This window comes from Nycticebus coucang, chromosome 5 (genome assembly GCF_027406575.1).
Source record: "Nycticebus coucang isolate mNycCou1 chromosome 5, mNycCou1.pri, whole genome shotgun sequence".
In the NCBI taxonomy this organism is placed as follows: Eukaryota; Metazoa; Chordata; class Mammalia; order Primates; family Lorisidae; genus Nycticebus; species Nycticebus coucang.
In genome coordinates this window covers 137813158-137830950 of record NC_069784.1, presented here as the reverse complement: position 1 = coordinate 137830950, position 17793 = coordinate 137813158, and the positions used below count along the sequence as shown (strand labels likewise).

Sequence of the window (17793 nt, the reverse complement as noted above, 5' to 3'; positions counted from 1 at the left end):
TTTCTAAAGAAAAACAGATTATCAGTCTGATCTTAGGAAAGAAAAACTATTCTTGAGTCATAAACACCCCAAAAGCACCAACCAAAGTATAAAAATGTTTTTTCTGCCCTTTTTCTGAAAACTTTATATCAAGAAACACTTTTTTAAATCTCTGTTTTCCTAAATTTCTTCAATTGTATATCATGCACCAATTTTGGCAATCTTTTGCCATTTGCTTAAAACTCCACTTTATACTTAAAATTGTAAAATAAGGAGATTTGACTAAATATTGACTAAATCCTTTAACCTCTAGCGTACTATCATTCTAATATATCAGAGAGGTTTGCTTTTTTCTCTAGCCACTTAGTTTTTGAAAATATAAGATTACAAAATATTTACATAATAGTTTAAGGAATAAAATCCTCTATGATTTTGAATGGCTGAAAGTCTCTTTGCACACTAGCTATACTTGTCAAATGGCAGGAAATTTCCTCGGTACTGAACAATTGCTTGCATCACCTCCATGTGAGATGTTTCTAATATGGAGACTTTAGTGTAGCTACCGAAACTGCCAACTGCGCTCCAACCATGGGATGAAACCATCTTGTCTGTGAGGCACGTAGGGCAGAAGCCAATTATGGAATGCTTTGGATCTGTAAGCACCACCATGCAAAGAGACAAAGCACTTTACTGAAATTGTTCCTTCCTTTTCCCCCCATATAGAGTAGTTATAAAAATATTTTTAAAACTGGGTGGTGCCCATGGCTCAGTGAGTAGGGCACCAGCCTCATATACCGAGGGTGGCCGGTTTGAACCCAACCCTGGTCAAACTGCAACAACAACAACAACAAAATACTTTTAAGACTTTGTAAGGTGACCATACAAATAGCAATCCTAAAAATTGTATATATTTGAATAATATACATATATTATCAGCTGCTTTTATCTTTATAAAGCTATATATGATAAAACAAATATAAAAGGCATAAAAAACAGAAATGGATTTAACTTTTCTCCTTGGCATTTGAATAGGGGCAGTCAACTGGGCACCGTAGTGAATGATTCTGATATATGATCTGATCTCTGGTTTCATGTGGACACTAATATCTCTACATATTTATAGGTAAGTGATAAATACCTGAAGACTGAATTTTTTACAGTTTTTCTTTTAGCAAGGGTATGTACATTTGATGAAGGAATCAGAAAACTTAATAGTTTTGAAAAGGATAGTGGAGAAATTAGCACTTTTAGACAAAATTTTAAAATAGCATCCACTGATTAGCTCTGATTATAAAAGTAATAAAAGTTCCATGAAAACAATTTAATAGAGGCATAAAGAGGCATTCATTATTCTGTCCCTGGGGACAATCACAATCGTACTGCCCATCAGTATGTTCTATTTCTATCAAATCTTTTTTCTTTAGATGTGACTTTAAGTAAAAAGATAAAAATTATTATAATATAAAATTTGGTTGGTAAAATATAGGTATATATATCTCTGAACAAAAAAAAAAAAAAAAAGGAGAGGGAGGAGGGAGGCAATCTGTCTGTTCAGGAATAAACTGATCAACCTTACAAACCATTTTCACTTTCCATGAAAGAAAATGCCTCACAGTTTGGAAATCACATTTGCATTTACAATCACAAAATGATGGCAATGGAATTATTTGATATAAATTTTAAAATCACTTCAAGATGAGAAAATCAAAACTTTTTCAATAAAAAAAAAAAGAGCTTACCTCTTGCCTTAGCAGCCTAGCATGACTGGGTCTTGACCGTTGGCACCCCTAGACCCGTCCAGCTCCCCTCTGTCCCTTCAGAGATCTCACTTCCTGCTCTGGGACTCTGGCCACATGAGACCATGGGTTGCCTTCCCAGGGTCTCCGTGGAGTCGACTTTCTGAGACACAAGCACACGTAACTCCCCCACTCCGCTGGGCACCATGGTCATCTCGCTCTGTGTCCTCAGGCCCACCATGTCTGTCATAGCCATTTACACTCATTGGTGGGTCAATCACCTCACTAGCTCTTACCTGAACACAGGAAGCCATAGTCCCTGATCAACCTAACACCAACACATGCCCAGGACCCCCACACCACCTTTCTCCCCCGTAACCACAGTGCAGCTCTTCCGTTCACGATTTCCAATTCCCATACATCCAGTTCCATATATGAACATGCACTATAGCACTTTTGAATAAATAATAAGGACCAAGACACTGATTCTCTCTGCTTCAGTAATAATTTTGGACATGGCATTAGAAGAGTTTGCTGCCTTCTCGTTGAAGGAGGAAAAACCGCCACAACTGTGTCTGTTCACATTGCTGTATCCCTTATCAGCTCACACTGCTCTTTTTCATTTTCACTTTTTATGATGACAGCCCCACTGCAGCCTATAACATAATCCCTAGGGTAATAATCACGAAATGGAGCCTAGTAAATGCTCCGTGGGACTCACTTCTCCACTTCACTGGGTGTTATATTAAGAGTTCTCTGATGACAGCATCTGGCAAATGGCAAACACCTAATCAGTGTTTAGCGTATTGACCATTTTAACTTCCACCCATCTACTCCCTCATTTCTACTGGCCAAACTTCCGTTCTTTTGGGAGTGTGCTTGGTGTCTCCCATTGATCCTTTTTTTTCTGCAGGAGAGCTCCCCAAGTTCAAGTGTCCCATCTGCCACTCTTGGCCACCTTTATGAGTTTGAAACTGCTGGGAAATAGAGCATAAGAGCAAGCAGCTCAGCTGAAATGCAAAGCCTTCATTCGGGCCCACGCCTAAGCTGTGCCTATGATAGCTGATGATCCAAAAGTTTTCTTTACAAAATGTTAACCACAGCACACTGAAAATACTTCACATGGCCACATGTCAGGCAGTGAGGACGTCTGCAGATTGAAAGCATGCACCTTGTTGCAGCCTTTGAACTCCATCAGGAGATGTGTCCAGAGTGTATGGGACCTAATCTTGGCTGGAGGCCTGGACTGCCGTTGCAATAACACCATGAGCATATGAACTAGGTTGGGAAATTTTGTCAGACACACTTAATTTCCCCTAGGATAACGGTTGGCTTATTGTGGCACCAGGCCAGACTCCTGGGGTCCTCAGAGAATTGTAGACTGTGCAGCATTTGATGACACCAATACTTTCAGCTCCCTGGATTGAAACTATGACTCTCTCAATAAATTTTCTCTTCCTCTCTCTCAGCTACATGAGAAGAGTGTTTGAAAGGCCATGTTTTAGATGTGTGCCATCTGGCTATGAGAAACTGCAGTTGCCAACATCAGGGAAACAGGTCTCTCTCCTTAGGTGTGCAAACAACTGAGAACAGGAAGGTGAACTGAGAATTTAGAAGCATTCACAGTTCTTAACAGGGTATGTATTTACGTCTTCTGATTCCAGACTATTACAGAAATGATTTGAAGTAACTTATTATACAAATAATCGCAAGGTTTTTAAAAAGTCAACTAAGGCAAAGGAAAAATACAAGTAGGAAAAAAGAAATGAAGTCTTACATTTCTTTGCAATAATGAGAAGGTAGGAGATGTCACTCTGAATGCCTGAGTATACAAAAAGCAGAGAAATAGTTGCTTGAAATAAGCAAAGCTTTTTTTCCTGCTACTAGGATGGTAAAGAAATTTAAATTCTGGAACTTCATAAAAAAGACTTTTGGAATTTATTGAATTATGGCTTCAAAAATATCTCTATTCATACATGCAAAAACAGTTTGCTAGTATTTCTTTGAAGGCCCATCAATTCAAACAAATGACATGACACCAATTTGATCAGAACGTCCACTATGAGCTGAAGTACAGCAGTGTAGCTACCTACCTGCTTGTTTGATCCAGGAATAAAATTTAGACTGTCTAGGAGAACAGGAAGCCGTTCACTCAACTCACACAAATATCACGTAATGCCATCACCTAATTAACTCGTGTTACAACAGAGTCCCCAAAGCAGACATACACATAGTGAGATGGGATAAAAATCCTGTCCCTCTTGCCCCACCTTTGTTGCCTTCCTTTTTGCTTCACCATTAAATTCTTGCTAAATCAGCAAGACACAATCAATAGCGGGAGGGAGGGAGACTGCTTAACAGTAGTTTAGGGAAGTTACTAAGGCTTAATCATAGTTTAAGAGTAGGTAAAATAGATAACACAAAGATTCATAAATGATACACGGTAGAAAGCATTAGACGTTAAGTATAGTATAAGTGTGTAAGAAATCACAATAAACTGTTACTGTTTAATGAAATGTTCAAGTAGACAGATGGAAAAAAGGGGAAGCAGAGGTCGTGGTGCTGAGAAGTTTGAGCTGCAGGAGCTAGTCCACACTGCCCCAATTTGCCCTCCGTGACCCCCACCATACTGAGAGGCCTAACCAGACATGGTGGCTAGAAAGATATCGTTAGAAGGAATGACTAAAACCAATGTGACTGGATGTCTGTGATTATTTTTATTGTATACCCTGTAAGCATTTAAACAATACCTGCCTCTACAATTTTCTGATCCTGCAAACTCACCCAAGATTGCATCAATCAGCCCACATTATATAAGCTGAATTCCACCAATGGTCTGGGCTGCTCTCCAGATTGGGGGAACAGCCAGCAGTTCGGTCTTTTCTTTAATAAAGACTTCCTAGTTGGCACTATGTTAATTGACTCTGGGTCTTGATATCTTGCGTCCGTCCTATAACAATAGGACAAAGTCACAGGTTTTGCAGAGCATTCTTTAGACAGGAAAGCAGTTCACGTGTACTTCACCCTCCCCTAGGTTAACTTCTAAGCAGGTGGGAAGTTAACAAAGTGGAATACAGAAGAGTGAAAAAAGAAAGCTATGTGAATCATCAAATAGAGGACTAGGGAGCTATTTTCATTCAATAGCCTCATCCCTTAAATTAAGTAAAAGTCGGCATATGTGAATGTTATTGGGCAGTCTTTCATAAAGACACATCGGGAGATACATGTTTGTGTCCCATACTGTGAGCAGGGGAACAGACTGTACAATGCCACAACAGTAACTAACGCCCTGGATCGACATCAGTGATGTATCTGAAGGCTCATCGCTACATTGTGATCTTTCTAGCTGGGTTGTTGACCCTGAGGAGTCGAGGGTCTTTGTTCCCAAACTTGACTGCATTAATTGTACTTGCAACTGCAATCAACTGAATATATATTATGAAAACCAGTAATAGATGAATGCAAAAAGCTAGCCTTATCTATGAAAACTAAATAGAATGCTCTAGAGTATTAAGAGCTGAATGGCTGAATTAATTGCTTTCAAGCAAGGTAAAGGAAAGGAACTATCAGAGGAGGAAAAGTTAAAATTCTTAAAGGCCTCTGTGCTCAAATTGCATTGCAAATGTCTTTTAATTTTCAACACCTTTTTAAGGAACCTTTAAATGGAAAATGTTGATAATGCGTTATGACTGTAGTTTATGCACAAAAAAAAAAATGTGAACGCCTATCAGTGGCTTCTAGGCTATGTATCTGGATATAATCTCTTAGATTGAGCTGTTCTCCCAACATTCCTTCTATACCTCCCCTCTCAGGAGCCTCCACAGATGCCTTATGTCTTCGGTTTTTTGTTTTTTCCACCGGCCTAGTGAAGAGCATGTTGTCCAAGAAGCGAGATTACCACCTCATCTCAGGCAGTGCTGCCAGCAGACAGCGCCCGCTTCCGTGGCTGTTAGGCCGCTGGAATGGTACCGGGCCCATGCTTGGTTTAATGTTCTGCTGTCTCCTCTGGAGCTAATCTTTACTTTGAACTTAAATTTTGCAAGGAGAGTCGAAGGGACACGGAGTACGCACAGCGCGCCCGGAAGCGCTCATGGTGCTGCGGCCCTCGGCCTGCGCACGCGCAGGATCAAGCCCAGCGGCAGAGCCCACTGCGCCTGTGCGAGGCCGGTGACGCAGGCGCCTCGGAGCGTGTTGGCTGCTGTGGGCCCGCGAGGGAGTGGACCCGGCAGGAGGTGGGTGCAAGTTGGTTAGTGGGAGACACTGCAGCTGCAGCAGAAGGGTGGCAGTGACAGCCACAGCGGTGGGAGGTGTTATGGGAGAGGGCAGAATCGGGATGCGTGGTGGGGCCCGTAGCCCACTGTTCTCGGGAGCCCCTCCTGGCTCAGGCACCTGCCCCAGCTTTCCCGCCCCAGCACCCAGCCAGCAAAATTTGTCAGTAAATTATTACAGAACAAAAGCACGTGCTGGGTATCACCATAAAGCATATCCTGAAGTTATGAGGACTCCTTAATGAGTTTAGAATCTCTGCTTTTAAAAGCTAATACAGCACTGCAAAATTACTGATGCAGAACTACAAATATCTATCTTATGAATGTTAAACTTGATGATATTCACGCTAAATGGAAAAGAACGCTATTTTCTTATGAAGCTTCAGGCAAACTAGTTATTAATAAGGAAGACGGATGTCCTTTTTGTAATTGAAGCTTTAGCAACAAAAGTCATAAACAGGTATTTTTGAGTTATACACAAATCATGAATACATTTGCAGTTTCTCAAAGACCCCACTAATTACAGAAAACGTCAGGGGAAAAAAAAACACATTAAAATAGTATTTTATAAATGTATGCTTAAATTGAGATTTATACAAAAGTGATCTGTAGGAAAAGTTAAATCTTTATAGAAAAATTGTTCAAGGAAAATCATCAACTCTAAAGGTATTAAAATTTATACTTTGGAATGATTTACCAGAACTTTATCCCAATGTTCTCAAAGTTTAGTAAATATCCATAATAGCTACAGTAACAGTTGTATCAGCAGAAAGATTCTTCACAAAATCTGAAAATAAAATAAAAAGATATTTGCAATCTTGTATTTTCCAAGAGCAACTGATATCATTTTTGGTCATATCAATGGAAAATGTAGTTATTAAAAGTATAAATTCAATTATGTAATAAATTTCCAGAAAAGTGAGCTAGAAAAACATACGGTCGATCAAAACATCACAATAACTTTATATTATTATTTATCATATAAATTATAACACACTAAAACTATTTTTTATAATTTGTAAATTTTTGCTATTATTCATGTATCCCTATTATAAGTGATTAAATATCTTAAACAGAAAAAAATCATATTTTAGTATCTTTACCATCAATATTCCTCTGCATTTTGAATAAGCCCTCTATCGTTGTTGGTGCTTTTTTTTTTTGCAGTTTTTGGCTGGGGCTGAATTTGAACCCGTCACCTCTGGCATATGGGGCCGGCACCCTACTCTTTTGAGCCACAGGCGCCGCCCTATCTTTGTTTTTTACTGGGAAGACAATTTACATAGCTGAGCTTATCTACAGAAATTTGTTTTTTAAATTTTTTAATATTAGCTGGACTCTTCTGACCACAATTTCTCTTCAAAAAAAGTAATGCATTAATGATGTTGTACCAACTTTATTAGAAAGGAATTTTGGTGCTTGGAGTACCTCTCTTCAGAAACGAAGGAATTTTTTTAAATAATAGACTTTTCCCATAAGTTTTTTGTTTTTTTTAATTGTTAAATCATAGCTGTGCCTTTAGTAAGTTTCGCCTGTACCCATTCTAAGATGCACCCTTCGTGTGGCCCCACCCATTACCCTCCTTCCACCATAAACTCCCCCCTCCCTTCCCCTTCCTTGGCCTTTTCCCCATAGTCTTGTGCTATAGTTGGGTTATAGCCTTCATGTGAAAGCTATAAATTAGATTCACAGTAGGGCTGAGTACATTGGATATTTTTTCTTCCATTCCTGAGATACTTTGCTAAGAAGAATATGTTCCAACTCCATCCATGTAAACATGAAAGAGGTAAAGTCTCCATCTTTCTTTAAGGCTGCATAATAGTCCATGGTATACATGTACCACAGTTTGCTAGTCCATTCGTGGGTCGATGGGCACTTGGGCTTCTTCCATGACTTAGCAATTATGAATTGGGCTTCAATAAACATTCTGGTACAGATGTCTTTGTTATATTGTGATTTTTGGTCTTCAGGAATTATAGGAATTATAGGATCAAATGGCAGGTCTATTTTTAGGTCTCTAAGTATTCTCCAAACATCCTTCCAGAAAGAACGTATTAGTGTGCATTCCCACTAGCAGTGTAGAAGTGTGCCCTTTTCTCCACATCCACGCCAACATCTCTGGTTTTGAGATTTTGTTATGTGGGCTACTCTTACTGGGGTTAGGTGATATCTCCAAGTAGTTTTAATTTGCATTTCTCTGATAATTAAGGATGATAGGCTTTTTTTCATGTGTTTGTAGATTGTGCGTCTGTCTTCTTTAGAGAAGTTTCTCTTCAAGTCCCTTGCCCACCCTGAGATGGGATCACTTGTTCTTTTCTTGCTAATATGTTTGAGTTCTCTGTGGAGTCTGGTTATTAAACCTTTATCGGAGGTATAACCTGCAAATATTTTCTCCCATTCTGAGGGCTGGTCTACTTTCTTTACTTACTATGCTCTTGGCTATGCAGAAGCTTTTTAGTTTGATCAGGTCCCAGGAATGTATTTTTGACACTGCTTCAAATGCCTGGGGAGTCCTCGTCATAAAATATTCCCCCAGGCCGATTCATTCAAGAGTTTTCCCTGCACTTTCTTCAAGTATTTTTATAGTTTCATGTCTTAAGTTTAAATCTTTGATCCAGTGAGAGTCTATCTTAGTTATTGGTGAAAGTTTCAGTCTTTTACAGATGGCCAGCCAGTTCACCCAGCACCATTGTTAAATAGGGAATCTTTTCCCCACTGAATGTTTTTAATTGTCTTGTCAGAGATCAAATAATGGTAAGTAGCTGGATTCTTCTCTTGGTTCTCTATTCTGTTCCAGACATCCACTTCTCTGTATTTGTGCCAGTACCATGCTGTTTTGATCACTATCGATTTATAGTACAGTCTCAGGTCTGGTAGCGTAATTCCTCCTGCTTTGTTTTTATTGCTGAGTAATATTTTGGCTATTCGAGGTTTTTTCTGATTCCATATAAAATGAAGTATTATTTTTTCAGGATCTTTAAAATATGACAATGGAGCTTTAATAGGAATTGCATTAAAATTATGTATTGCTTTGGGTAGTATAGACATTTTAACAATGTTGATTCTTCCCAGCCATGAGCATGGTATGTTTTTCCATTTGTTAACATCTTCAGCTTCCTCTTTTCTTAAAGTTTCATAGTTCTCTTTGTAGAGATCTTTCACATCCTTTGTTAGGTATACTCCCAGATATTTCATCTTCTTTGGCACTACTGTGAAAGGAATAGAGTCCTAGGCTTTTTTTGGCTTGGTTATTGTTGGTATATATAAAGGCTACAGATTTATGGGTGTTAATTTTGTAGCCTGAGACTTTGCTGTATTCCTTGATCACTTCTAAAAGTTTTGTAGTAGAATCCCTAGTGTTTTCCAGATATATGATCATATCATCTGCGAAGAGTGAAAGTTTGATCTCTTCTGACCCTATGTGGATACCCTTGATCGCCTTTTCTTCCCTAATTGCAATGGCTAAAACTTCCATTACAATGTTAAAGAGCAATGGAGACAATGGGCAACCTTGCCTGGTTCCTGATCTAAGTGGAAATGATTTCAATTTAACTCCATTCAGTATGATATTGGCTGTGGGTTTGCTGTAGGTGGCCTTTATTAGTTTAAGAAATGTCCCTTCTATACCAATTTTCTTAAGTGTTCTGATCATGAAGGAATGCTGGATATTATCAAAAGCTTTTTCTGCATCAATTGAGAGAATCATATGGTCTTTATTTTTTAATTTGTTTATGTGCTGAATTACATGTATAGATTTATGTATATTGCACCAGTCTTGAGAGCCTGGGATAAATCCCACTTGGTTGTGGTATATAATTTTTCTGATGTGTCATTGGATTCTGTTTGTTAGGATCTTATTGAGTATTTTAGCATCAATTTTAATTAATGATATTGGTCTACAATTTTCTTTTCTTGTTGGGTCTTTCCCTGGTTTGGGGATCAATGTGATGTTTGCTTCATAGAATGTGTTGGGTAATATTCCTTCTTTTTCTATATTTTGGAAGAGGTTTAGTAATATAGGTACCAGTTCTTCTTTAAAGGTTTGGTAGAATTCTGACGTAAAGCCATCTGGTCCTGGGCTTTCCTTTTTAGGGAGATTTTGTATAGTTGATGCTATTTCAGAACTTGATATAGGCCTGTTCAACATTTCCACTTCGTTCTGGCTAAGTCTTGGTAGGTGGGTTACTTCCAAGTATTGGTCGATTTCTTTCAGATTTTCATATTTCTGAGAGTAGAGTTTCTTGTAGTATTCGTTAAGGATTTTTTGAATTTCTGAGGGGTCTGTTATTATTTCACAGTTACCATTTCTGATTGATGAAATTAGGGATTTTACTCTTTTTTTCCTGGTTAAGTTGGCCAAAGGTTTATCTATTTTATTGATCTTTTCAAAAAACCAACTTTTGGATTTATTGATCTGTTGTATAATTCTTTTGTTTTCAATTTCATTTAATTCTGCTCTGATTTTGGTTATTTCTTTTCTTTTTCTGGGTTTGGGGTTGGGATGTTCTTCCTTCTTCAGGTGCTTGAGATGTTCCATTAAGTTATTAACATCCTCTCTTTTCATTTTCTTGAGGAAGGCTTGCAGTGCTATAAATTTCCCTCTTAGGACTGCCTTTGCAGTATCCCAAAGGTTCTGGTAATTCATGTCTTCATTGTTGTTTTGTTCCAAAAATGTGGTGATTTCCTTCTAATCTCGTTTATAACCCATCTATCTTTCAGCATAAGGTTGTTTAGCTTCTATGTTTTTGTATGGGTATGCAGATTCCTGCTGTTATTGAGTTCAACTTTTATTCCATGATGGTCTGAGAAGATGCAAGGAATAATTTCTATTTTTTTAAATTTTCTGAGGTTAGATTTGTGGCCTAGGATGTGGTCGATTTTGGAGTATGTTCCGTGGGCTGATGAGAAGAATGTGTATTCAGTTTTGTTGGGATGAAATGTTCTGTAGATGTCTGTTAAGTCCAGATGTTGAATGGTTAAGTTTAAATCTAAAATTTCTTTGTTTAGATTCCCCAAAAGAAGCATATTCTGTTGTCAATCTGCTGCCTCCCCAGACTCCTCCCTGCCCTCTGCCTGCACTCTGTAACTCAGCTCACCAGAAATGCAGTGTCCAGACAATCACATGCCAGGATTCAAGCTAAGAAGGGACATCTTCGTTCCTTCCAGAATCTCCTATCGTGCAGTTCTAACCACTGTCAACACTGCTGTCTTCTCTCCAGCATGGAGTGCATCTGGCTGTCCTGCAGCCATGCACCCTGGCCTTCTGGTGAGTCACTTGCCTTGCTGCCCCTGTGCCGGGAGTCTTCTCGCAAGGGGAATACAGGGGCCTTCACAATGAGTCAATCTTGCTCTGCTGCAAACCTCTTAGCGGCTTCCTGTCACTGACAGAATAACTCCAAGTACAAGTTCTCCCCAAGACCGCAGACCCACCCTGAATCGGGACCCTGCCCCAACAAGGCTCCTGCGTTGCTGTCCCATTTGAGAGGCATCCCTCTCAGATGCCTGGGTGACATCACTTCATTCAGGTCTCTACTCAACGTCACTTCTTCAGAGAGGCACTTGCTGGGCATCTCTGGTTCTCAGAGAAAGGTCATGGGCAGCAGGGCCCCGCCCGCAACTCACCCCCTGAGTGAGCAGCAGATATCTTGCTGTAGGAAACCGCATCTGTGATCCTGAGGCCCCAGCTCCCCAGCAAGGCACCAGCTCCTCATGCACCTGGTCTCATAAGCCAGAAAGTGTGCCAGCTGCACACCCTGCTCAGATCCACACCTGGCACCTCAGACACCGTTCTGGGGCAGAGAAGGGTTTGTGCCCAGTCTGGCCCTAATCTCTGGGCTCCCACCATTCCACTGACCTCTGCCTGCCCCTGGTCACCAGCATGCTCCTGTGGGCCCAGGCCCCCTCCAGTATTTCCTCCACATTTCCCTAATAGGAAAATGGGGGCAATAAAGGACTCCAAGAGCTCTGTCTCCCATGTCCTGGGCCTTTTAGGGGGATGGACTAGAGCTCGCACTGGGTCACCTGAAGGCGGGAGTGAGACCACCAAAGCCAGGTGGTCCCAACTCATGCAGGCCCAGGTTTAGAGCTTGATGCCCATCCCTACTCCCCAATCCCACCTGCCTACAGACCCCTACAGTGCTCCCTGACCTCAGAGCCATAGCCACAGGAGCCTGGGAGCAGGTGTGGCACCAAAGCTGGCCTGGGGCACATAGGGAAGGACATTGTCCCTGACCCTGGCTCAGAGATCTGTTCTAGAAAAACAGGCTGCAGGGGCAGGAAGCCTGCTCTGCATTCATGGATGAGGGAGTCAGGGCCACCTGATCCTGGAGCCATCACAGGACCCACCCCAAGTTCTAGTCTTTCCCAGGACACGAGAGACAAAGCTCTCAGATTCCTTTATTGCCTCCATTTTCCTATTATTTCCTCATCATTTAGGATTGGGGTGTCTTTGAAGGCCATTACTAAGCTCAACAGAGGATTTCACCTGATTTTCATGTTAAATTCTTCAAACAGCTTTATCTTGTATAAAAGTGATATGAAAGATGTCAAGATCACTTGCTGATCAAGGTGGACTTCTATGAAGTGTTTCTGTCTGTTCGTGGGTTGAAGAAAACCCTCAGCGTCTCCTTCTGAGCAAAGGCTGACAGCCCCCATCAAAGCTCCTGCGTTTCTGCAGTGGCAGGGTTTGAGCCATGATATCATGTGTCCTTCCGACGAACTGAGCTTCTGCTTGACCTTCAGTCATGTCACAAGCCCAGTGGTTTTAAAGGAGATATACCAGGAGCTGCACGGCCTCCTTCCAGATTCATGAGAGGCCAAACTTGACCTTAACCTTGGGAGAACACAGGCATTGCACTTACTGGCCCATGAAGTGGACAACAGCACATCTCAGTGTTGGGGTCTATTTTAACTACCAGTTGGCTCTCTGACAACCCCTTCACTCAATTCAGAAACCAGAGCACAGGTGTTAACATGGGTAAAGCATCTGTCTGCACCAGCACAGAGTAGGTGCTTAGTTAATATGTGTTTCCTTTCCCTTTTTGTTATAATCCGCATCAACTCTATTTGACATTTATCTGATATGTTCTTACTGGAGAGCAATCAACTTCCTAGCTTGTGTTTTCTACAATCAATTTTTGAAAAAAAGCAAGAATACGTACAAATTCACTATTTTTTAATTAACAATATCATCATCATCATCATCATTTTTGTGTTCTGTATCCTGAAACACTTCTCAATGAAAACAGAGGAACTGCTCCCTCAGAACCTCCTTTCCTTCTCAGAAAGCCTGACGAGAGCTTTTAATTGATACCAAAATGAAAACCCAGCTCTCTGCAGGCCTTGATATTATAGGTGTCTTTGACAAATTCGACATCTTCCCAGTGATTGTTCTCTTTCTCAGCATCGTTCAGAAAGGCCAATTAGCTTCCTCTGGAACCAGCCTTCTGGTAGAAACTTGGAAATATCATAGTCTCCTTGGCAATGTGTATGGATTTCCCTACATCACACGGGAAAATTAAATGAGGCCTCCAGGGACTCTGTGCTACCTCCAGCTTCTGGTCAGCCTAGGTGTCCTCCTGGGAACCCATTAAAAGATGCAGTTATTAAAGTTCAGCTGCCTGGTATTGCATGGCATTCTACTTAGCTGTCTGCCACCTGCCCTGTAATCTGAATTCTGTCCTACGCGGGACGGCATCTGTCCAACAGCCTCATCTCTGTCACTCCCCTGTGACTCTCAGAAGCAACTGTGTTTGCCTTCAGTGTCTCTTTGGACCAATTTAAAGGCTGACACGGTGACTCCTCCCTTTGTCTCTCCAACTAACAAATTTCAAAGCCACTTATTTGATTTTATATTTGACATGAAAGGAAAAGCCAGTGCTATTTAAAATACCTGTTGGACAGGTAATAAAATCTATGACCCATTAAAGCCATCTCCAGTTTCCCAGGACTTCCCTAAGTCTGAACAGTTACACGCAGTAATACAGGGTGACTGTCTTTAACAATCCTTGATTATTTTTTAACAAAGCAAGACATACCTCAGATTCCATGATTACGTAATACAGAAAGATTGCTAGGTGAATCCTATGGTTTTTGGCCCCAAGTAACCTCTAAAATTGTGGCACCTTGATCATGTGAAAATAACTTGCACACAAAGCAGCCACCATGGGGCAGGCGGAGGGCTGAAGACGACTGGCCCTGACTGCCGTGGCTTTGTAAGTCCAGCTCTGCTTTCTGGGCCTTGTACTTAATTCTTCTAACAATTTTCATAACCTGTGGTCTTCATCAAAACAGAGCTCCAGGCCACAATGTTCTTCCTTATTTTCACCCTACATTACTGCAGAGAGTGAGAAGCAAGCACGCTATGGTTTCACTACTCGATCTACACAAAGTTTAGGAAGTCCAGACCTTGAGGAAAAGTCTTATTGGTTCCATCTTGCTTTTAGTGTGGATCTTTGAGGGAAATAAATTATTTCCTTTCTCTGGAATTATTTTTCTGGCTCCCAGAAAAGATTTTGACCTTTCAAATGCCCAAGAAATCTACTCTCACTCCCGCTAGCCTATTCTCTTCTGGTTCCTCCTGGGTCCTTTTTCGTTAGAGATCCAGGCTCAGGTGACATGTAACAGATGCTCAGCAAACTGGTTGAATGAACAAGGACTGGCTGGGCCATCTACCTTGAGGAAGTGAAAATTCTCCTTTCCATGCAAGAAACCACAGAAACTAATACAATGACGATTCTAAATAAGATGTTGGAGAAGGAAAAGACCAAAGATTTTATATAAAGGAGTAGAATTTCATCATATTTTGATGGGTAGAGAGGAAACAGGGATCTGAGAAAGAGCAATTCAGGAACTACAGAGAAGCAAAAGAAAAATAGTTTGAAAACTAGCTCATAACATACTTGCTGCTCACTTTGGAAACTTAGCCTCTCCTATCCCTGCTTTCATCATCTCTTAAATAAAAAGAATGTTTCTATTGTGGATAGTTTTGAGTAGTTAATAATATGGTTCATGTACAATTTAACACAGTGTCTGACCATATTAAATAATAATCAGTGGTATTTATCATTGTGATCACTGCTCTTATTTTTATTAGCAGGTCTGGTATTATTTAGACAATGAAGACAATCAGCTCAATGGATAGAAGGTTTCAAATGGGACACAGAGGGGAAAAAAACAATGAAGTCACCTGAATGTGAATGCACTTGAATTTGATCATGAATGTACAAAGGAATAAGCAGAGACATACTGTACATTCCTGAGAAAGGAGTAAACACTATTGCTACCTTGGGTTTGTTTTGTTTTTTTTAAAGAAGTGAACTTTGTGGCACTAAATGAAGGAAAGGAATCTTACATTATCTGAACTCCCTCTAAGAGTGTGGTGCTTTGACATACATTATCACATCTATGTTCCCATGATACACTAGCTGGAATTAAATTCCTCCATCCTCCGATGGAGAAGGGGCTGAGTCATTCTGAACATCATACACAGACACAAGGTGCAGGGTGGGGCAGACCAAATTTACTTTTACCACTTCCACTACCAAGCACTACTTTTTATACTATATACTTAATATCTGATAAGTAGGTTATTATGTGCCTACATAAGATATTTTTTTAAATATAAGTATAGCCTCTTGGATTAAATAGCAAATAATCTGAGTATGTTTCAATTTCAAATAAAAATAATATAAAGTCATGTATTTATGCTAACATAAATTTATAATGTTTACGTTCCCAAACTTTATTTCCCATTTCATTGGCAGAAGAACTAAGGAAATTTTAAATCTAACCTCTTGGTGCAATTGGTCTTGCCCATAATTTTTCCCATTATCTTGAGGATAGAAGACGTACCTTTAAAATCACTCATTGTATTGGGCCAAGTAACTTGTTGTTCTTACCAAATAACAAGAAAGGCTGTTGAGTCACAGTGAAGATTTTCTCAGCAAAGCTGTAATAACTGTCCATCCCTGATAGTGACACATTCTGGATTAGCTGGACAGCTGATCATTCAGCTTATCAAAAACATTATTACTATAAATGAAAAATATGTTGACAAGTTCATAGTCACTCATCTGATGGCCTTATTTCCGTAGTGTTTTAACACTTTGCTAATTATTTGTAATTTAACACTTTATTACATCTGAGAATTCTGAAATTGCATTTAATTTTCATGATTTTGCTTTTTATAATTCCTACAAACCAAATGTGGCATTCTCATCCGTGTTCTCACACACTCGCCAAAGGCTTTATATAATATGTTTATATAGTAGAAAACATCTTGAAAAACACATTGATTTTTAGTAAAAATCTCTATATCTGAGTGCCTGGGAATACAGAATTTTAAAAATTATTTTACAAAAAAACTGCTGTTCTGTTCTAATCCTGCTGGTAAAGCCGTAGAAATACATGTTTTTATTCATGGGAGAGGAAAAGCCCACATCATGGGATCTTTTTGGTTAGGAAATCATTTTTCTCAAAAGGAGATATAAGAAAACATTTGAAGAAGTTGGGAAAAAGTCATAATTTCAAGGAAAAAATTGATAATTTTAAAGACTGTTGGAAAGATGTAGGTCTGTTTGCATAAAGGCCCAGTGAACCCAGTAGGAGACTCCCCCACCCCCAAATTTTCTTTCGAAGGTCAACCTTGTGAGGATACCTCTGCTGCTATCACTGGGCAGAGAGGACAGCAGAGATCCCCAAGGAACATGTAGCCAGAGGCACAGAACCAGGGGACACTGGGCTCTTGATGAGGTCTAAGCCTGGGGTCAGGCTCTTTCTTTGGGAGGGTGTAATTGCTCACTGTGTGGCTGAAGCTGGGCTCTCCCAGTGTGGATACCCTAAAATCTTGGTTGCACATCTGAAATGTTGGGGCCCAGGCTAGTGTGGTACAGAATGAACCCAAAACACCCCACTTCCTTCTTGTCACATCTGCCACACAGAGAAGCCACTGTCTCACCTGGGATAGACTGTGTGCCTGGTCACCAAGCTCTCCCTATACTGGATGGTACAAGAGCCCAAGTGGCCGGGTCACTTCTATCTCATCAATAGCAGAGATTCCAATCAAAGAAGATTAAACTTCCTCATGTTACCCCAAGCATGCCTTCTTGTTTTCTCGGCTTTAGGTGCCAAGCACCCAGTTCTGACACCTCAGATTAACCAAGGACCTTGGAGAGAGAGAGGGAAGGCTAGAGAGAAAGGTGGGGAAAGGAGAGAACTCTAAAGTCAACCTCATAGTAAGTGAAATGAACTCCAGGATTCATTTAAGTTGAATATTAGATTATTTGAATAGCTCCGTTGTCTTAGTGCATTTGTACTGCCAGAACAAAATAGTAGGAATTTTGCTGTCTGAGACGAGACAATTTATTATATATATATATATATTTGTATCTCCTAGTTCTGGAGGCCAGCAGGTGCAAAATGAAGGTACTGGCAGGTTCCATGTCTGATGAGAGCTTCCCCTGCTTCCAAGAAAACACCCTGTTGCTGCGTCCTCCTCTGGCAGAAGGGACCAAAGCTGTGTGCTCAGATAGTGGACGGTGGAAGAGCCAAAGGAAGAAACTTCCTAAGGACCCTAATCCCTTCCTTGAGGATCCACTCCATGACCACCTTCCAAAGGCCCCTCATGTTAACACCACCACATTGATGGGGAAGTTTCAGCATATAAATTTGGAGGACAGATTCAGACCTTAGCATCCACAAACAAGAGTGAGGTGTGTCTTCTCTAAAATTAAGTGTTTAAAAACAAAACCTGTATTAAAAAAAAATCTAATTGATTTTTGGCATAAAACCAGTAATTTTAGCTGTGCGCT

General features: G+C 40.3%; 1 long non-coding RNA gene across 1 annotated transcript; it reads left to right on the top strand.

The window, feature by feature from the left end:
• The first annotated feature begins 11134 nt into the window (after nucleotides 1-11134).
• On the top strand, nucleotides 11135-17498 carry LOC128585742 (uncharacterized). The gene is made up of 3 exons (XR_008380099.1): nucleotides 11135-11249; nucleotides 17107-17217; nucleotides 17379-17498. It is a non-coding gene; the product is annotated as an uncharacterized LOC128585742 (long non-coding RNA).
• The last annotated feature ends 295 nt before the right edge of the window (nucleotides 17499-17793 follow it).